Below are 21,872 nucleotides of genomic sequence, written 5' to 3'. Positions count from 1 at the left end.
GCAGCAGCCACCGCTGTGCCTCTAATGTGCTAGCAGCAGCCACCATTATGCCAGCAAATCTCACGGCTGACCCAAGAGACGTGAATGCCAGGCTGAATGCGTGATATTGTCGTAACTGCCACAGACAGATATCCCTTTCAGCGCAGAAATCTGGGTGTGTGTTTGTGTCTAGCAGATTTGTTCACACACAACTGGTAGCGGTGTCTGAGTCTTGCAAAGTGTGGTTGAGGGTGACAGCCTTGTTTTATCTCAAACAGGGCTGCTCCTCTGAATTTGGTCAGGGCCTGTCTCTGCAGGTGTGCTGTGGGGGTAGGCTACTGGAAATCCCCATCTAATATGGAGCTTATTATAGAGCATGGGTTAGTTATCTGTGAGCTGCAATACACTGCAGAGCTCTCCCAGCCAAACACAAAGCTGCTTCTGTACAGCAGTCACTGGGACTACATGGCAGAGATCACTTTTATGCTGTAATAGAGGAATCTCATAGTTCTGCCTTTCCCATCCTTGTGTTTGTTCCCTACAAGTGGCTCCAGTAACAGAACCTCACCGGAGAGATATACAGGTCCTCTTAATTCCCAGGATAGTACACAGGAAGATCACACCATCCCCCACCCTTGTCAGGTAGATGAAACTGAGGCTGTTAACATAACATTGACTCCATATGGAATGACTTCACTTCATCAGTGCTTGCATTGTAACTGTGTTATTTTCTGTGTTTAGATTGAAGGAGTGACAAATGTGAAGCTGGAGGATGGAGATGGAAGAGACACATGTGAAGGAGGGGCCGCAGTCTGCAGAGGAGAGTGACATGATGGGGACCAGTGACTCGGGGATGCCACTTCCAGGTGAACAAGCAGCCTTGCCCATTGCCATATGTAACAATGTGCTTACACCCAGGGCCATTTCCCACCTATTTGGTGCCCCAGACAAGACCATGTGCACCATCCCTCCGGCCTTCACATTGGCGTCAAATCACTCAGAGCTGTTTGGTAAAAAAAAAATAGTTTGGTAAAGTACCGCATTAGGTACAGTACAGACCAAAAGTTTGGACACACCTTCTCATTCAAAGAGTTTTCTTTATTTTCATGACTGAAGGCATCCAAACTATGAATGAACACACGTGGAAGTATAGTACATAACCAAAAAGTGTGAAACAGCTGAAAATATGTCATATTCTAGCTTCTTCAAAGTTGCCACCTTTTGCTTTGATTACTGCTTTGCACACTCTTGATGAGCTTCAAGAGGTAGTCACCTGAAATGGCTTTCATTTCACAGGTGTATTGGATTCATATAGCACCAACATATTACAGTGCTGGACGATAAATAAGATTACAGACCATGATAGTAGGGTTGACATGCAACACACTGCAGGTAATACGCAGTAACATACACAATGCCAGATCATGCACTGGAGTAGTAGTCCCTGATATTAAAGTTCACGTTATTCTGTGGGCAGCAACAAACAGATGCCACCAACAGAAATCTCTGTTGGTGGCAAAAAAAGGCAAGATTCATTTGGGTGATAAGTTGTATGTCTGTGCAGCGAACTGTTAAAGCTGCAGAGTGCTGAATTGTAAAAAATGGCCTGGTCACCTGGGGGTGTAAGCCTGTGGTCCTCGAGAGGTTATAAACACGATACAAACATAACTGGCTTTTGTGGAAAAACAAAAACTGTTAAAGGGTTAAATTCCCTAAAATGTTTTCAGCCTTCTGATCTATCAGCTGCGGTGGCAAAATTCTGATCACTCTCTAAAAATATCTGAATGGTGTGTTGGTTTTTAAACAAAACAATCAATCAAGAAAACTGATTGTATTTGAAAGAGCTGAAGGAAACATTTGATGGTCTGTGGCCACCTTTATATAGCTTTTGGCACACAGTGCTTTAACCCTTCAGCACTTACATTTATGTATCTATACTGGTATGATGTGTTGGGTGGTATATCTGTGATGCTATGTGGCACCTTGCTGTGTATTGGGGCTCCCAGTCTGTACATTACAAGTGCTGCAAGGCGGGAGGCATCTGCTCTATTGTTGGACTGGATTGATTGATGTGATTGTTTCTACGACATTGGATCTTATGGGTGGGTCGCTGTGTTTTTTTTCTCTTGGTTTTATCTTTTTATCTATTGAGTTTGTGTCTGACCTGGTCTTTATTATCTGTAACTGCTACGGCAACACACACAACTGCTGACAGGACAATGACTATTCTCTGTTATTATTTCTCCAACAGCTTATGGTGCAGACGATAATGGTGCGCACTACATTTACCAGCAGGAAACTCCATTGCAGAAAACATACACAGCAGACGTCACCATGAGGACAAATCACCACATCTCTCCAATCCTGAGGAAGCTTCTGATAGATCCTATCCTGTTAGCTCAAATACCCATCCTTTTTAATCTTCTAAATGTGGGAAATGTTTTTGTTTGAAAACTGGTCTACGTACACATCACAGAATTCACACAGGATAGCGTCTTTTCTCATGTGCAAAGTGTGGGAAATGCTTCAGTCAGAAATCTGATCTTGTTAGAAATGTGGAGCCCAATCTACACGATACGATTCTTTGTACGATTCGATTACGATTCTATTTATGATCCGATTAAATCCAACATGTCTGATAGGGATTCGATTTGATTCAATTCGATCTGCCATTGCAAAACAATGGCGAATCGAATCCTGATCGGACATGTCGGATTTAATCAAATCGTAAATAGAATTGTAATTGCATCGTACAAAGAATCGTATCGTGCAGATTGGGCTTAAGAAATCACACAGGAAAGCGTTCTTATCCATGTTCCGAATGTGGAAAATCTTCCCGTGTCAAATCAAATTTTATTAATCAGAGAATTCACACAGGAAAGCGTCCACATTCATGTCCAGAGTGTGGTAAATGTTTCATACAGAAAGGTAGTCATATTATACATCTGAGAAGTCACACAGGAGAGCATCCATTTACATGTTCTGAATGTGGGAAATGTTTCATTCTTAAATGTATTTTTCTTAGACATCACAAAGGAGAGCGTCCTTATTCATGTCCAGAGTGTGGGAAATGTTTCAGACAAAAAGGTAATCTTACTACACATCAGAAAAATCATGGGTGAGCGTCCTTTTACACGTTCTGAATGTGTGAAATGGTTGTCAGAAATTTGTTGTGTGGGAAATGTTTCAGTCAGAAAGCTAGTTTTATTAAATTTCAGAGAAGTCACACAGGAAAGCGTCCTTAGTCATGTCAGCAGGAAAGTTACAGTCAGGCAGCTTATGAAGCTACGGGGGAAACAAGCACAAGTCTCCTGGAGGCACATATTATTACAGCAGCAGCAATGACGTGGCCTCACAGTGCTGGAACTACACTATAGATGTCACCTGCTTTACATTCAGGACTTTCTCCAAGCTGGGGACTCACCCTAACCTCTCATTTCTTGCTGATCATCTCAGAGTACATATGCTAGAAGATTACTGGGGAAGACTAGAGTTATTAGTTACCTGGTAACATTGATTCCAGTAATCCAGGACAAGTGCCCCCCAGGCTTGCCTGGTCACCTGCTATGAGTCCGACTGTATGCCCATATGACTGACATATAACCCAACTCATTGTTTACAGCGGCGGAGCGCATATGGAGAGCACCTCCGCCGCTTATCCAAAGGGAACTGAGCTTCATGCGCTCCAGTGATGGCAGAGACAGGCCGAGACCCAGAGGCTTGCGCCTCAGCGTGGATCTCGGTGTTCCACCACCATGAGCAGCCAGTGGATCTTACACCCCCGAGGACTGGAGCTCCACACCTGTGCTTTAGGCAGTGTTAACATTTGTCAAATTGCATGCATGTTTTTGCATGCAAATTTGCCTATTAATTTAAAACCAGTTCCGGTCAGTGGGATAGTTAACGCTAAAGGAGCCATTTTCTTTGGTTACTCGTTTAGGCACGTTCCTTTAATTTTTCATCTCCTTAGTGAACATTACATATTTACTTTATTGTTCACATTGCAGCGCTGCTTTCATTCATTCGCCCAACTACAGTACTCATCATACCTAAATGATCTATGTCTTGTTTTTGTTTTGTTTTTTAGGGCCAAATTAGGGTTTTTGTGTTTGTTTTTTTTTACTATTTTCTATGCATTTTAAAGGGCTGAAATTGAAGAATGACAATGTCTTCATTAAACAATGCTATTGTAGATAAAACTCACACATATTGTTTTCCCATTTGCCCTGGTTATCACAACATTTAGGTTATGTTACTAGTACAATGACATTATTGTATTTAGAAATAAAGGTGTATTTGTTTTCCATGTTCTGTTTTTCTCCTTCGTTGTAATCTATTAATTACAAACCCTTATTTGCAAAAACAACAGTAATACACCCTCATGGCAACATATTTCAAAAGCAAGGTAACAATAATTTATGACCTATACTTTTTTTTTTTTTTTTTTTGGGAAGTAGGATTGAGTTTTTCCCTTCCTATTTTTTATGTGACAGGGGTCCAAGCTGAAAGACACATCAAAATGTATTCCACACCTCATTTTGATTACGTTAAGTCACCTATACGTCATTTGATAAACTTGATGCACAGCATTCCATTATTTTCAGGCCGGTTTTACACTGTATTTTGGTGTCAGCGTTGCGGCACGCCCACCGCACCATCAAAAACAGGCCTTCAGGAAATACCGCGTTACTATGCGGTATTCCCCTTCTGGCCAAACAGGTAGTACAGTACGGTGTTGGGGAAGGTAGCAGGCACCTCATGGGAGGGTATGTGGCACAGTATGGTTTAGGAGGAGGTTAGCAGGCACCTCATGGGAAGGGTAGGTGGCTCAGTATGGTGTAGGGGAGAGGGTAGGTGGCACAGGATGGTGTAGGGGGAGGATAGCTCTCCTTGGTGGTCTTGTGGCTCCACTCCCCTTGCTCTTCCTGTTGGTCCCCCTTTACACTTCCATTGATATGCCTGGGGGTTATGAGTATTAATTAGTATTTATATAATGCTGACATCTTCCACAACGCTTTAAATAGAACATAGTCTTGTTACTAATGACTTTGAAAATGTTTGGAACCACGGACATAGATGGTTGAAGTGTGTTTATTTTTAAAAAAACAACATTAATAATAAAAAAACAAAACAAAAAAAAAACACCATCTTGGCAAACACATTGGCCATGGTTAAGGCAACCATATATCTAGCGATGATGAGCCGACCAAAATACAAATCTCTCTGTAACCGAATTTGATTAGGAATCTGATTAGAGAGAGATTGATCAGCTGACCATACACGGAGGCCGATCACCAGTCAATTTCATGCTGAAATGCCACTGTAACATTGCTGAAATTGATCACGAATTGGCCTTGTGACACCGCATCTGGCCACCTCGCTTGTGATACTATATCCCCTGTAATGTTAAATGTCCCCCCCCCCCCCCATTGCAAGTTATACATTGCCTCTCCGCCGTGCCCGCCGCTTGTCCTCTGCTGGCTCCTGGCTTCCTCCATTCTCCGTACACGCATGCTCCACGTGGTTGCCTAGTAACATGCCCGCATGTGGGACGTCTGACATCACACGCGCGTCCTTACTAGGCAACCACGTGGGTCGCAATTGTCAGGAGAACGGAGCCAGTGGAGGATGCGGACAGGTAATGTATCACTTGCACTGGGCAGAGGGGAACATTTAACATTAGGGGAGAATACGCCAGTCGCATTGTCAGTCGTGCATGCACTTGTCGCCACGGATTTTCATCCAATTCGATTATAATAATATAATTGGATGGTCATCTGATGTATGGTTACCTTTACTCCACGTGTGCACAAGGCATTGCTACAGGTGGTGATAAGTGTATTCCACATTCAAATTACAAGACTTCAAAGGAACAATTACAGTGTTCTCATAACTATTGTTTGAAAGTATTTTGAGGTTGCAAGTACTGTCTAGCCAGCAATTACATTTTCACTCACCTTTGGAGCCTCAATGAACATTGTACACAAAAAAAGTCATTGTTATGAAAATGCTAGAACCGATAACAAGTAGCCATTGTTTTGTGGCCTTTTGAAGGGACAAGTAACCTGTTTGCAACATTAGAATATGTCGGACAGCGTACTCAGGGTATGTGTACAAACACCAGCTGAGAGCACTACAACAACTGTGGAATAACTACTTGTTATGGTCAAGAGGGAAAACCAAAAAGGGGAACGACTTGGAAGGGTAGGGGAGAACAGAAGCGTAACGCCGTGGCTGTGACCATGGATGCATGGACCATGGATCCCCTTCGTTGCAGATGCCCATCTTGCAAGGTCGTCATCACCTGCGCAAAGACGTGTCCGTGTCACTCACAATTGTGTTCGCATAATCTGGAATGATCTGCGCAGGTGAAGAACTACTGCACCTGCACAGAACACACTAGACTACGTGAGTGCGATGGCGAGGTGGGCATCTACTTAAAGGAGTCATCAGGGCAAATATAGTAAAATAAGTGGTACTTACCGGGGGCTTCCTCCAGCCCCAAGCTCCCAGAACTACTGCGCCTGCGCAGTCCTCTCTGGCCCACGTGGCGGTGATTGACAGCGCCGATCGCGCAGTACAGAGCGACCTCCAGGTCGCTCTGACATCATCGCCGGGGACCGGGTCGGAGCTCCGGTGAACGGCTGCGGGCAGAGCTGCGGCGAGGGAGGTCCTGGGAGCTGGAGAAAGCCCCGGGTAAGTACCACTCATTTTACTATATTTGCCCTGATGACTCCTTTAAAGCCAATGGGAACCAGGGGTTATGGGTGGCCACTGACGATCCAATCTTTTTCATCCAATCTTACCAAATCTATGTAGTAGAAGAGTAAACTGAGTGATTATACTTGAACAGATATTATAGGCAGGCCCTTCTATTACATAGAAATGGTAAGATTGGATGAAAAAGATTGGATGGTTAGTGGCCACCCTAAAATACAAAGCTGGATACTTACCCCAGGAGAGGGAAGGCTCTGGGTCCTAATGAGCTTTCCCTCTCCTCTCCCGGTCCTCTCGTTTAGGTGGCAGCTCCTCCATTCATTCAGTTCCCCTGCTGCTTGGGACTTCAGAAGTCTTCAGGAGCCAGGTCCTCCCGAAGACAGGCAGCTCCAAACTGCGCACACAAGAGTGTGCGTGAGTGCCCGCTCACGCATGCACAGTGTAGAGAGAGGCTTATCTTCAAGAGCACTCGGGCTCCCAAAGGCTTTTCGAAGGCTCCTTTCCTAACAAAAACACAGCATGCAGTACCGATTTAAAAACGCAAATCGGAATTGCATGTAAAACCACATCAAAATCGCAATCGCCAAAAAGATGAGAAACTGAGGGAGATGGCATGTACGATGAGCTGTCCAGATGCCCACCGCTCTCCTCCTTTGCCTGATAAATTAACACCGGCAACCTCTTCTGGGTCGCCGGAGCCGTGCAGCACCACGCCTACGCTGGACCGGCTGCGTACACCCGACAGCACTCGAATCCAACTGGGAACTCTCTGCGCATGACGTCAAGATGACATCATGCGCAGTGCACTCCTGGCCCCAATTGTGTGCTGTATGATGCGCACAGGTGGGCCAGGTAGGCGCGATGCTGCCCATCTTCAGCGAGCCGGTGGGAACTTAGCAGGCAAAGGATGGGAACGGGGGGGGGGGGGGGGAGCGGTGGTTATCAGGAAAGCTCATTGTACATGCCTGTCCCCCCACGTTTCTAATAAGCGAGTCAGCTCCGGTATCCTTTATGGTGATTTGCTCTTGGAATTCACCCTGACTGCACGGAAAACACTTAAACTCCATGGTAACAGGTCATCGGGACAGATAGTGTCAAGACAATATATATGATGTGTAAAATGTTGGCGCTGTATAAATGCTAAATAATGATAATATATCCCAACTAAAAAGTGTCTTTGCTCCTGGTAGTTATGTCACATAAAATAGGTCTCTCCTGTTAAAAAAAAAAAAGTGCAGTGACTGTATTAATGTGGAAACTGAACAGCAGCTAGACGGCTGATTGGATTAGGGCCGGTTCACACTTGCGGTTCTCTGCCAAACGGACCGGATGACCTGACCGGAACCGTACGGTTCTGATCCGGATCCGATCAGGTTGCATCAGGTGTTCATCAGGATGCGATCCGGATCCGTTTGGCAAAAGATAGTAGAAACCGAATAAAAATGTTGGGGTCTGGGAGGTCAGCAGAAGGTGGACCTGTGGAATCAGGCCCTCCGCTGTTTAGCACTCACCTCCACCTCCGACATACTGCCAACATCTCCAGCACGTTTAAAGTCACTGCTGCTCCACTCCAAAATGCTTGCCCATGTGTCCCCATCCAAAATCGCTGCTACAATACGCATAGGAAGTGGGGTAGAACATCCGGATTTTTAGCCAGTGTGTTGTGCGCTCTCCGGTTCTCATTGGTTTGTATTGGCCGGATGGTGCAGTCCGGCTCCGCTCCGGATACGGCTGCCGGAGAAGCCGGACCAAAAAATAGCGCATGTTGGGTCTTATGCCGGAGTCCGGACGAAACGGACGCATGTGAACGGACGCATAGGCTTTCATTGCTATGCCGTGCGTCCGTTCCGTCCGTTCTGCATGCGGTCCGGCTCCGGCACGGCGATTCCGGACGGCGACCGCTAATGTGAACCGGGCCTTACACTCTCAGTATTCTAATCAAGCACTTCCCGACTGCTGTCTGCTCTGCAAATTAACCTAACCTCCTGCCCTGTCAGTAATCTTCTCCTACAATCAGCCACCATCAGCACATTACAATAGACCCCATTCACAGTACGGAAGTGCTGCGGGATTAATTACCATTGGAGGGCAGCTCTGCAGAAGCACAGTCTGAGCTATGCTATGTCCGATTGTGCTGCCTTCTCTCTGCGGAATGAGGAAGCGATCTCCCCAGAACGAGGAAGTCATGTCTGCGCATGTCTGCCATGGAGGGCGGCTTTGAGGCACCGTAATCATTGACACACCGGAATGTGTCTGCGTGAGGGAAAAAGGGGAGGGGTGAGGCGGCTGCTGCGAAGGCGGGGGAAGGGGATGGGTCAGCCGAGTGTTGCGATTGCGAATAGAGCACAAGTAGTTGCTGACTGTACGGTCAGGGAAGGAGTGGGTGGAGACAAGTAGTCGGTCTCGACTGGATAGTGGGAGGAGTTTGCTAGCGACCTTACGAGTGAAGTTATGTGCGCTGCTGCTGAGCAAAGGGGAGGGGGGGGGGAGTCATCCGTTGTAGATATGCTGCGATGGGAGGAGGAGGAGCCGCCACTGTGTGGGCGGCATAGAGTCATTTAAGCCATGTATTGGAGTTGGGCGGGGCTACGCAGCTGCTGGTCTTGACAGGGGCGGAGTAAGGCAAGTGCTGTGAGGGTGGGGGTGGGGCCAGGCCGCTGCTGTGAGGGGGAAGCCGGAAAACATGGCTGCGGACTGGTGAGTTAGTGTTGGAGGCAGACAGTGAGTGGGGTGGGAGGCTTTGTTGGGGTTACTGTGGTAACAACCCCCTTGCAGTGTGCGGGCAGGCGGGGAAGGCCTGTATTACAGTCCTGAGGACCCACCTAGCATGGCAGCCAGCAGCCTTCTCTCTATGCTTATAGCAGCACACAGCCTTGCTCTACGTGGAGTGTGCCTTACATGCTACCCCCCCCTGGGCTGCTCTGACAGGCTGTCTGTTGTAGTGGAGTCAAAAGAAACCATTCATGGAAAGGCCTTCATAGTGTTGTGCCTCCATCCTCACCACACATGCTGGAGATGAACAATGAACCTGAACTTCATTTTCATACTATGACACTGTATAAGAAGAAGGTTGTAGTTGCCCATAGAAACCTCTCAGCTGTTCAAAGGGAACCTAAAGCGAGGCTTTCATATTTATTTCCTTGTAAGCAATACCAGTTACATCCTTTGGCTGCAATAGTGTCTGAATCACAAACCTGAAACAAGCATGTAGCTAATCCAGTCTAAGCAAGAAGTTTTAAATCAGGATGATACCATTTATTGGCTAACTACAAATGAATAAGAATAAACAAGCTTTCGGCCTTGCAGCCTTCGTCAGGTTTATATCCTGTAGGATATAAACCTGACGAAGGCTGCAAGGCCGAAAGCTTGTTTATTCTTATTCATTTGTAGTTAGCCAATAAATGGTATCATCCTGATTTAAAACTTCTTGCTTTTACTGATGGCTAACACGGTACAATACCCTACTGCTAATCCAGTCTGACTTCAGTCAGAGCACCTGATCTGCATGCTTGTTCAGGGTCTATGACTGAAAGCATTAGAGGCAGGGGATGAGCAGGACAGCCTGGTTATATGCATCGTTTAAAAGAAAATAAATATGATGACCTCTATATCCCTTTTGATTTAGGTCCAGTGTTCTCCCCAGGCTCTAGTTTTGGTCAGCACGTGGCTGTCATCAGTTCACCTCTTTCTCTGTTGTAAGCAGAGTTGTGCTCCTAAGCACCGGCCCTCCATTCTCTCATCTCGCCCCACCTGGCTACTTTTTCATGCCATTATACAACAAGAAGCAGGCACAAGCACCCTCCGTCATTCAATTGTGCAATTTATTCGTGCAATATATGACAACATGTTGAAATCACCTGATATTCATGGCGATAGCTGTGCGGGGTGGAGGTGGGTGTTCAGGGCTGCAAATGGATCGGCGACGGCCGTTTCACGTCCACCAGGACGCTTGGTCACGCGGCGTTCCAAAAAAAGACGGGATGCTTTTGACCTCTTCCATTTTCTCCCACGGAAAATTCCTCTCATGAATATATAGGAGTGCCACACTCACTTTTCTTCTGATACTTTTTCATGCCACCCAGCTGGGAAAAAATTCTGGGGAGAACACTGTGCTCCCCTTTAAAGGGAACCAGAGATGAATAATGAAAAAAGATTTTATACGTACCTGCAGCTTCCTCCAGCCCTATCCGCCTGAATCCCACGCCGCTGTCCTCATCTACGAGAACCAGGTCCCATCACTGACATTATCGGAGCCAGCGACTGCTGGAGATATACGCAAACAGCGCACTTCTCTTACGCTAGACTGGACCCGACTGACCGAAGTGCCCAGACCCTGTTCTTGTAGCTGCTGGCAGCGGAGAGCGGCGGTGTGGTAGCGATCCAGGCAGATGGGGCTGGAGGAAACCCCAGGTTTGTATAAAATCTTTTTCATTATTCATCTCTGGTTCACTTTAAGCTACATATACACGCTGCATTCAATGTTTGGAGCTGTCTTGACCAAGAATCTGGCATGTGTATAGGTGTTCTAGCTTTTTTTAAAGATTTGTTATGCTGAATAATTATCTTCTTTACCCCATCCGCTGGTGGCTTTTTCATGGTGCACATGCTGCATCTGGCCTCCCTTATCCATAGCAACAGATGCTTTGATTTGCTGCAGTGACGGGTCGTTCCAGTATCAAGCCTATTACACTGTGTTGTCACCTGAAGGCTCAAGCTCGAAACTGATGGGAGGCACTAGTACAACAACAACAACAACAACTAACATTTATAAAGCGCTTTTCTCCCGTGGGACTCAAAGCGCATAAGCATGGCTCAGACCATCGTGGTACAGAGGAAGAAATTTTATAAGTCTGGAAATGCCAGGCTAAACAGGTAGCTTTTCAGTCTGGATTTCAATAGCTCCAGGGATGGTGCTGTCTTTACTGGGTGTGGTAGGGAGTTCCAGAGAGGGGCAGCATGGCAGAAGGCTCTATCTCCAGATTTTTTGAGGTGCACTCTGGGAGTGACCAAGTTTACAGAACTTGCTGATCTGAGGTTGTGAGAGGTGTGGTGCAGCTTTAGCAAGTCCTTCATGTATCCAGGGCCCAGACTGTGCAGGGATTTGAATGTCAGCAGACCAATCTTGAAGAGTATTCTCCATTCTACTGGTAGCCAGTGCAGTGAGCGAAGGATCGGTGTAATGTGACAGTGGCGAGGCTGGTTTGTTAGCAATCTGGCAGCAGAATTCTGCACTAATTGCAGGCGACGCAGGTCCTTTTTGGGGAGGCCAACATAAAGGGCATTGCAGTAGTCCAGTCGTGATGTGATGAAGGCGTGGACTAGGGTTGGAAGATCCTCTGGGGGAATCAGATGTTTAACCTTCCTGGCGGTAAGCCCGAGCTGAGCTCGGGCTATGCCGCGCAGGAAGATATCTCAGCCCCTGGTGGAGCGATTTGCTCCATTTAAAATGCTGTACGCGCAGCTAGCACTTTGCTAGCCGCGCGTACAGCTTGATCGCCGCCGCTCTGCGGCGATCGCCCGTACGCAGCGGCGCAAGAGGGCCCCCCCCCCCCGCCAGAGCCCTGCGCTGCCCGGACCAATGAGTTCCGGGCAGCGCTATGGGCTGGATCGGAGGTGTCTGACGTCCATGACGTCATTCCGATCGTCGCCATGGCGACAGGAGAAGCCAAACAGGGGAGCGCGTTATATACGCGTTCCCCTGTTTGCTATTGATGCCGGCGACGATCGCACTAGAGGGACACATGCGCCCTCTAGTGGTGTTTCATGTAGCTACCACTCTGGTAGCTTTACATGAAACACAAAAAAGAAAATTAAAAAAAAAAGGATTTTTGCCATTTTGGCAAAAAAAATTAACCGCCAGGAGGGTTAATCTTTGCAATGTTCTTCAGATGAAAGAAGGAGGATTTAACTACAGATGAAATTTGGTTTCTGAAACTCAATTCCCCATCGATTAGTACGCCAAGGCTGCGCACAAGGTTGGAGCTGTTTATGTCTGAATTCCCAATCCTGATTGGTGTTGCTTTAGGATAGAGCTGTTTTGATGGCGGGCACTGGCCTTGGACAAACAGGACCTCAGTTTTGTCAGCATTCAGTTTCAACCAGTTATCATTCATCCATGCCTGTAGCTCAGCTAAGCAAGAGTTTATTTTTGGGGTAGGGTCTGTTCCACCAGGTTTGAAGGACAGGTATAGCTGTGTGTCATCGGCGTAGCAGTGGTACGTCAGGCCATGTCGTTGGATAAGTGTGCCGAGTGGCAACATGTAAATTGCAAACAGCAGAGGGGATAGGATTGATCCTTGTGGCACTCCGAATTGTAGAGGTGCAGGTTTGGACATTATAGGTCCTAGGGATACTCTGTGTTCTGTCAGTCAGGAATGATCTGAACCACTGGAGGACTGATCCACTGATGCCACAGTACTCCTGCAGTCTGTTAAGCAGGATTTCATGGTCAACTGTATCAAAAGCCGCTGAGAGATCCAACAGGATTAGGACAGGAGATTAGTACAGCTTATGACATATTTTGTGCTAGCGTTTTGTAAGCGATTTCAGAAGATTCCCATGCTCCAATACTTTACATTACAGCGCAAACGCTCACAAAATGCTTGTAGTACAATTGTGATTAGCTGTAATCGAAATCTTTTTGTGAGTGATTGCGCCTGTGGCTGCAGAGCCAAATTGCAATTACCCTGGGAGTAGCAGTGGGTTCCTAACCTATCTGATCCTCTACTTCTAATACCTGAGTTGTTGGTTCAGAACAAGGATGCAGATGAGACGTCACTGTCTGTTTGCGTGTTTGGTGTGTGACAGGCACACAGTGAAAGCCAATACATTAGTGTGAATATATTTGTATGACAGCGCTCCTCTTCTATATCCTTATGACCTGTAAAATTTAAAGACAGCTCCACATGTATTCAAATTTCAATCACTTTTTAATCCGGATTCCTCAATAGAAAAATATATACAAAACATAGCATAAAACCTTTTAAAATTCATATATGCCCTGCGCTAGATGCGCACTCACGTCATCCAAAAGTAGCTCTAAGCGTATCGGGCTCCTGGCCCAGTGATGTAACCTCTCGTGCGGTTGCGGCGTGCCGTCTCCACAATGGTGCATCTGTATCTCTTTCTAATATCCCGGGCAATGGAATTACCTGCTTCCTGTGACGTCAGACGCTCCCAGCTCCGCCTTACGCGTTTCGTCCCTAAGAAAAGGGAAGGCTCTGGATGCTAGAGGCTTCCTACGCTGTCCTCTTGTCCCCGTCTCATCGAGCACGGACCTCCCAGTGGCTGGCAAACGGATACATGTCCAGGAACAGATATGCAGGTTTTCCAGGAACAGGTATACAGGTTGAACCAGGAACAGACATGCAGGTTTATCCAGGAACAGGCATACAGGTTTAACTAGGAGCATGTATACAGGCAAGGAATCCAGGTACTCAGAACAATAACCGAGGACCAGCTGCTAGAGCTAGGCTGGAGAGCTCAATGCAACAACTGCATGTCTGTTCCTGGTTCAACCTGTATACCTGTTCCTGGGTATAGGAGGAGAGATAATAGAACTGGTCTACTTGAGGTAACCCAGTGGTAAACCGCATAGGGAAATTCCGCTAACGTAATTGGTTGGTGTTCCTCCCTGTTAGGCAGGATTCTCATTGCAATCCAATGGGAGCCTGATTCTGCCGAGACTCCAGTATACATATACAGTATATACCATCCAAGTGTCCCCTGCAGTGGAGCTGAGGGATGGTGGCAGCAGTGGCGCAGGTCGCGAACTGTGGCAACAGCGGAACTGATGCATAATGGTGAGTACTGGGATCATGTCAATTGACAAGCAACAGGGAAAAGCATATGGGTATGCTGTGAACTCAGCATTGTGCATCGGGTTTAGTGGGAACCAAGCCTTACAGTTTAAAAATAATTTTATTTATTTTTGTGTGGACACATCACAGACACGTCATTCCAGCCCCCAGCCTGTGCCTGATGGCTTTACAAGTTGAGCTAAGGGGAGGGAGAGAAACACTGCGTGTGCCTGTGAGTAAGATTCCTTGTCTGTAGCAGAGTATTGCTGCATAGAGTTTGTTTTTTACCAACCTTAAAGAGTTATCCTGAGACGAGGGGGGGGGGGGGTTTACATAACTGGGGCTTCCTCCAGCCCCCTCTAGAGTTATTTCTCCCATGCCATCCGCCTCCTGGCTCTTCTGCAATTGGCACCAGAACGTCCTGCGGCGTATTGCGCATGCCCACAGTGCATGTAGTAGTACTGCGCGTGTGCAGAATGCTCCCAGCAACAGTGTCACACGTGGCCGGCATCGACTGGAGGACTTTTCAGGGCCAGTTGCATAGATCTAGAAGGCAGAGGAGGACAGCAAGGGAGTGATAAGCCTGGAGCAAGCCCTAGGTATGTATAATTTCCCCTCCCCCCGCTTCGTCTTAAGCTGGCCACTAACTGTCCAATTTCTAGCGAAAAATCGTTCGAGCGATCAGAAATTCTGATCGGATTGGTTGTAAATAATCTCCATTGGTGGACACAATCGATTATGAACGAGTGAAAAAAATGTCGCCCGAATGAATTTTCGTCGAACGAAAATTTGGATTTTCTTGGTGATCGTGATAGATAGGAAGCAATGATTGGTTAGTTGATGGTGTAGTGAACGATTTTTCGTCCGATCAGAATTTCTGATCGCTCGAACGATTTTTCGCTAGAAATTGGACCGTTAGTGGCCAGCTTTAGGTGCACTTTAAGGACCACATGGGCGGGGCAATGCATTTAGAAAAGAATCAGTTAATTTGATTGCCTATACATTTTTTGCCAGGTGCTCTGTCTAAATTAGCAGAACGGTGCGTCGGGCTAAATAGAGCTGGGGAAAACAGTGTTGGTTTGTGCAAACACCTGCAGCAGACTTTGCTATGAGGTATGTCAGATGAAACATTTAAGTATTCTGATGGTACACCCACTTTCCTGACTTTTTCTGAACATGTAGTGAAGCCCTGCTATTGGTCTGCTCTCATGCTCTGCCTATGATTTCCCTGGCTGTTACCATGGCAACAGGGACGCTTAGGTTGAATGTAAAGAAGATAGATAGTCTTTGGCTTCTTGCTAGCATGACCCAATCAGAATGGACATACTGTGCAGAAAGGTGAGCTGTGATGCTGCCTACAGGATCTCTATTTTGGGGACACTGCAGGAGAATGTCTTGAATGGAGGAATATTTCTTCTCTGGTCGTCACTGATAAAGAGTCTGTCTGCTGTATACTTCCGGTGCTCTCTGCCTGGACTGACAGGGATTAGCTTTACTTTGGAGGTTTGAGTACTTGTGTCCTGTTGTCAGACTGTTCTTTATAAGGTCATTTTGCCAGTATGGTCAGAATTCATTTGGAATGGTGCTTGGTGATATAATGCAACAGTATCAGCCATGGTGGACGTTCGGGGCCGTCTCATCTGAGAATTTAACTTGTGCAAAGGTGTCCACCAAGGTCATTTAAGTATCTCAAACTTGACATTTATGTGTCTAGTTTTGAATCTCGCTAAGACAATCCGGATGTACCGGTACGTCCTGTCAATTAGCGGCTGGTGTGCACATATCCGCCGCTCGTTTATGTCAGGGCTTTGGAAATTGCTGATCGAGAACATATGAGCCAATCAAAGTCCATGTATATGAATTAAAATGATTCCAATTAGGAGCCAAGTTCATTCACAATAATAAAAGTAAAGTAAAAAAAAAAAAAAACACTTCCTAATAACCCAGGATAGTGTGTAGCACCATCTTGAGGCCAAAAAGTTAAATACATGAAAAAATAAAAGTATTATGTGATGCACTGGGAGACATCTCAAGCTCACTCCAACCTGAATTATCGCAAATTCTTTCTGTTTTTAAGAAAGCAAACTCTGGTTTTCCTGATGTGATAGGTGTTAACCCCTTCTAACCTTCCCATTCCCTGTAGTTATCAAAATAAAACACTTGTTGAAAAAAAAAAAGTGACAGCAATTAAAAAATATATATAAATGGTTACATTAGGGACTTTTTTTTAATATGTATGTCATGACATGAGGATATGTTACTGTTATTTTAGCAAATAAGGGCTTGTAATTATTGATGGGGTGCAAAAAATGTTATGGTAGCTGGTACAAATGAGCAAATAAAATGTGTGGGTTTTAGCTTTAGTAGCATTGTTTATTTTAAAACTATAGGGGATGGGATTGAAGAAATAGTGTATTTTATCCTTGTTTTTCCCTATAAATGCATAGAACATAAAGTAATTATGGAAATTACGGATCGCCCACAAAAAAACCTGATTTGTGGTAAAAAAAAAAAAAAAAAACCAAGATATAGATCATTTAGATGTGATAAGTAGTGATAAAATTATTGGCAATGAATGGAAGGAGTGTTGAAAGGTGAAAATGGCTCTTGGCTGTAAGGGTAAACTAGCCTGTGGGGTTAAGTGGTTAAAGGACAACTGTAGTGAGAAGAATGAGGCAGCCATATTTATTTCCTTTTAAACAATACCAGTTGCCTGGCAGCCCTGCTGATCCATTTGACTGCAGTAGTGTTGGAATCACACCAGAAACAAGCATGCAGCTAGTCTTTTCAGATCTGACAATCCTGTCAGAAACACCTGATCTGCTGCATGCTTGTTCAGGGTCTATGGCTAAAAGTATTAGAGGCAGAGGAACAGCAGGACAGCCAGGCTACTGGTATTGCTTAAAAGGAAATAAATATGGCATCCTCCATATCCCTCTCATTACAGTTGTCCTTTAAAGTACCTGACCGAAGGCAAAGCTGTCTAAGGTAAGCACAGAGGTATGCACTCGATTCCTATAATCACTTCCAACTGTAATCAGAGATATATGGAGGCTGCCATATTTATTTGCTTTTAAACAATACCGGTTGCCTGGCTGTCCTGCTGATCTCTCTCACACACCTGAAGCAAGCATGCAGCTAATCCAGGCGGACTTCAGTCAGAAACATCTGATACACATGCTTGTTCAGGGTTTATGGCTAAAAGTATTAGAGGCAGAGGATCAGCAGGACAGCCAGGCAATATGTATTGTTTAAAAGAAAATAAAAGTCAAATCCCTCTCACCTCAGGTGCCCTTTTAAAGTGGTTCTGTGGGCTATAAAAAAATAAAACAAAAAGTGTCACTTACCTGGGGCTTCTACTGGCCCCCTGCAGCTATTAAGTCCCACGCCGTCACTGAAACCCCCTCCGTTCGTTGCTGCCGGTGACTTGTTAATACCTGCTAATTATTAGTCTAACTGGACAAATAGCACTGCGGCTGCGCAGCCGTGGCCGCGTGCGTCCTCACTCCCGCACGCATCATCAGGAGCTTACTGCACAGGAGCAGTACAAGAAAACTTCGTACTGCGCAGTAAGCTCCCAAAGACGTGCGCAGGGGCGAGGACCGCGCAGCCGCAGTGCTATTCGTCTAGTTAGATGAATAATTAGCATGTCACCGGCGGCGCCGAACGGAGGGGGCTTCAGTGACACCGTGGGACTTAATGGCTGCAGGGGGCTGGTAAAAGCCCCAGGCAAGTGACACTAGCTGCCTCGACCCTCCGCTGTCTGTCCAGGTATATCTACCTGTCACCTCCTGTTGCTGTGTATTGTGCATGTGCGGCCTAGCCGCGCTCCTGTTGCTCAGAGCGTTATGTGACTGGGCAACACACCGCCGATTGGAGCGCATGCGGCCTTGCCACGCATGCGCTCGGCCCACCGACTGATGGCGACTGACAGATTTAGGCCTTTTGCACACTACATGAGATTTTGATTTTTGATTCCGATTACAAAAAAATACTGCATGCTGCTAAGTTTTTTGTTTTTTAATTGGAATCTAAAATCGGATCCTATAAAAAAAATCAGAATCACATGCAGTGTGCAAGAGGCCTTACTGGGACAGACAGCGGAGGGTGGAGGTGGCCCTGGGAGGACAGCGAGGGAGCCAACCGCCTGATGGGGCCGGAGGAAGTCCCAGGTATTATATGGGTACTTTTATTTATTTTTTTCATCTCAGGTACACTTTAAATACTTTAGATACTGACTAGGGTCAGGGCCCGTTTCCACTTGTGCGTTGCGATTCCGTCGCGGAAATGCGTCACCGCATGCGGGTGCGGATTCGTTTGCGTTTCCATGTGTTTTTTTTTTCACGCGGAATCGCTCGCGGTTTGCTCTATGCGATTTTAACCATGTCAATGCCGGTAAGCATTGGCATGGGTTTTTAAGTGACAACGCACGCGAAAACGCATGGAAAACCGCAAGACAAACGATTGCGGTTTTCCTATTAAAACCGGCAATTCGCGTGCGGCATGCGAATTCTAACGGCTCTGCCGTGCAGATTTTTTCTGCACCGCAAAACGCACAGAATTCATGACAAGGGGAAACAGCCCCATCCACTTGTATTGGTTATGCAAATCTGCATGCAGAAAACGCATGCATATTCGCTCTAGTGGAAACGGGCCTTCACACTTCCTCTGTATTGTCATAACTTGTCTGCAGTGCTGATTCAGGCCCTGACAGTGCTCATTTGCATTGCAGAATAATTCTGCATGACAACTTTCTGCCCATACAGTTCTATGGGGCTGTTCACAGCACTGCATTGTAAGTGATTGCGTTATTTTTTGTATTAACGTCTATGTCTAGTCTACATTGCAATTATATATAACGCACGCATTATATCATTATAATGCGTGCGTTTGGCAACTGACTACTGTGAACCCAGCTTCAGGGCTGGCAATTTTCAAAATCGCCCCTAAAACGCTTGAGAAGGTTCATATCAGCACGTTGCATCCGCTTTGTGGTCCGCAAAGCGGTGCCTGTATAATTTTGGGAGCGTTTTTACTATAATAGAAGGTATAGGAAGAGCGATAAACGCTCACAAAACCTCTTTATACGGTGATTGCGTTTGTTTTTTTTTTTAGAGTAAATACATTGGGCTCGATTCACAATCATTTTCCGCATGCGGAAATGCACTTGCGGTAAATTCCCGACTGAAAAAAGACCATCTTGACAGTCACAAATTTTTACGCATGATTATTTACCGCATGCGTAAAATTGTACGCATTGTTTACCCGCATGCGTAAAAAATACAGTAAAAGTCCACAAAAGTCGGTAATTCCCCCCCAAAAAAAAAAATTCACAAAAAAGGGGCGCCTTATTTATGACTTAACTGCATATATATATATATCTCCATCTCCATCTCCAATTAGTACTCAGTGATATATTTCGCTTCCCGTTGACTTAAATGGAGTCTGGAGCCTTGAGTGCTGTGTTTGCTGGACTTTAATTTTTTTTTTTGCCACTTTTTTACGCATGGTTTCTGCATGTTTACCATGTAATTACGCATGTTTCCCAAAATGTTTTATGCATTGTTCCCACATGCGGGAAACATGCGGAACATTTTTAGTGAACGTGGAAAAAATGCGGAAATTATCACTGGCGGTAATATAGCGGTAAAAAAAATCTCTTACCGCATGTGATTGTGAATAGAGCCCAATATATTTATTTTTTTCTGGGTCAAAGCGTTCACTTCCTGACTTGCGTCAGGGAGTGAATGACAAAACCACTCTGGAAAGGCGCTTATAAAAGCGCCTTTACCAAATGCGCAGTGGAGCGCCTGGAGGAGGGGAAAAAAGCCGCACAAAATTGCAAAATGCTTGCGTTTGCGATTACGATTTTAGATGTGAATGAGGCCTCAAGGTTAGTTTTCTCTGTGTCACCACACCTGAGGTATGTTGCTATTACTGGAATCTGGGTGATGTTTTCTCTCAAAAGATAAAGGCATTGGCCTCGATTTCATAAAAAGCAGTGCGATAAAAAAATCTTGTCAGGAAAATACCACACTCGGTATTTTCCTGGTCTTTGTGCTAATTCATAAAGATTTTCCAGCTGCCGTTGAAGGTCGGTAAATTACCACAGCCCATTGAGCGGTAGAGGAGTGTGGCGATATCTCTCTATTGCCCTGCACAGATGACTCACACAGACGACTCGCACAGACTTTCCCTGCCTGCACAGACGACTCGCACAGACTTTCCCTGCCTGCACAGATGGCTCTCTGCACAGATGACTCACACAGACGACTCGCACAGACTTTCCCTGCCTGCACAGACGACTCGCACAGACTTTCCCTGCCTGCACAGATGGCTCTCTGCACAGATGACTCACACAGACTTTGGCTCCCTGCACTTTGCATTGTTAACACCTCACCAGAGGTGTCTGTAACTTGTTAAGACCTCACCAGAGGTGTCGGTAACTATCGTCAGGCTTACCGCTTGTTGAAGGCTTTAGGAATTGACATTTGCTGACAATTTACTGACGTGTTGGAGGTAACTACAGCCAAGTCGGTAATTTTTCTCCCTTGTCGGTAATTGTAGCTTTTCATGCGGCAACAGCCTTTATGAATTGACACATTGCTAAGTGGTCGGTAAAATCTGCTGTTTTCAGCATTACCGCATACGGCAATGCTTTATGAATTGAGGCCTTTGTCTGCTATGCACATCCAGAAAGATAAGATTGCAACACAACAATGACAACGATTGCAACACAACAAAACAACTCGAGTTTTGTTTCATACTTACAAAGTTGTCTTCTTGTACAAAAATGCACTGTATTTTTCCTAATACATACTTTTGTTGTTACATGTGTAATATCTTAGTAGCTTTTGTAAGTACCAGTAATTGAAATTTTTTTTAAAGAATGTTGAAAACATAAAAAAACATTGGGTACTTATCCGTTAGCCGGGCGCATCCGGCAGGTGGCACTAATTACTATTCCCCCTCCAGGCCGACATGGATAGTAGGGAAAGATGTAACTCTGGTGGAGTTTTGTCGCCACCTAGAGGATTAGCCCGGCTAACGGATAAGTACCAAACATTGTTTATAATCCACAGTTGTCTGAAAGTAAATCATTTATCCACGTTTCCCTAAGACTCAACTTACAAACATCCTCCCGAAACAGGACCTGTTTGTAAGAAGGGGACCACCTTTTTTGTCATGGTGTCTCTGATCATAAAGTCAATCTCATGCAGTCAACAGTCTAGATTTCAGGTGTGCATAATTGGTCATTATTCCTTATGAGCGGTTTGTGCACAGCACTTGCAAGTTCTGTACTCACAGTGTGCACTCTCTGCCCAAATGCCTGGAACAGGAAGTTACAGGATGATGGGTAAAGCAAACAATCCAAAC

The 21,872-nt window shown here is 45.6% G+C and overlaps 1 protein-coding gene and 1 long non-coding RNA gene across 3 annotated transcripts in view; both read left to right on the top strand.

Moving 5' to 3' along the window:
* Positions 1 to 535: 535 nt before the first annotated feature.
* LOC137525589 (uncharacterized) lies at positions 536 to 2,605 on the top strand. Its single transcript, XR_011022944.1, has 3 exons — positions 536 to 621; positions 721 to 845; positions 2,231 to 2,605. It is a non-coding gene; the product is annotated as an uncharacterized lncRNA (long non-coding RNA).
* Positions 2,606 to 9,316: 6,711 nt separating this feature from the next.
* TRAF7 (TNF receptor associated factor 7) overlaps positions 9,317 to 21,872 on the top strand; it is a 108,992-nt gene continuing 96,436 nt past the window's right edge. The window contains exon 1 of one of the 2 annotated variants that reach the window (XM_068244320.1): positions 9,317 to 9,393. The gene's annotated coding sequence lies outside the window, so the exon portion shown is untranslated. The remainder of the gene's footprint in view (positions 9,394 to 21,872) is intronic. The other variant, XM_068244322.1, reaches the window with a different exon arrangement.

Source organism: Hyperolius riggenbachi, chromosome 7 (genome assembly GCF_040937935.1).
Source record: "Hyperolius riggenbachi isolate aHypRig1 chromosome 7, aHypRig1.pri, whole genome shotgun sequence".
Taxonomy (NCBI): Eukaryota; Metazoa; Chordata; class Amphibia; order Anura; family Hyperoliidae; genus Hyperolius; species Hyperolius riggenbachi.
Note: the sequence above shows the minus strand (reverse complement) of the source record. Positions and strands in the feature narration are given on the sequence as shown.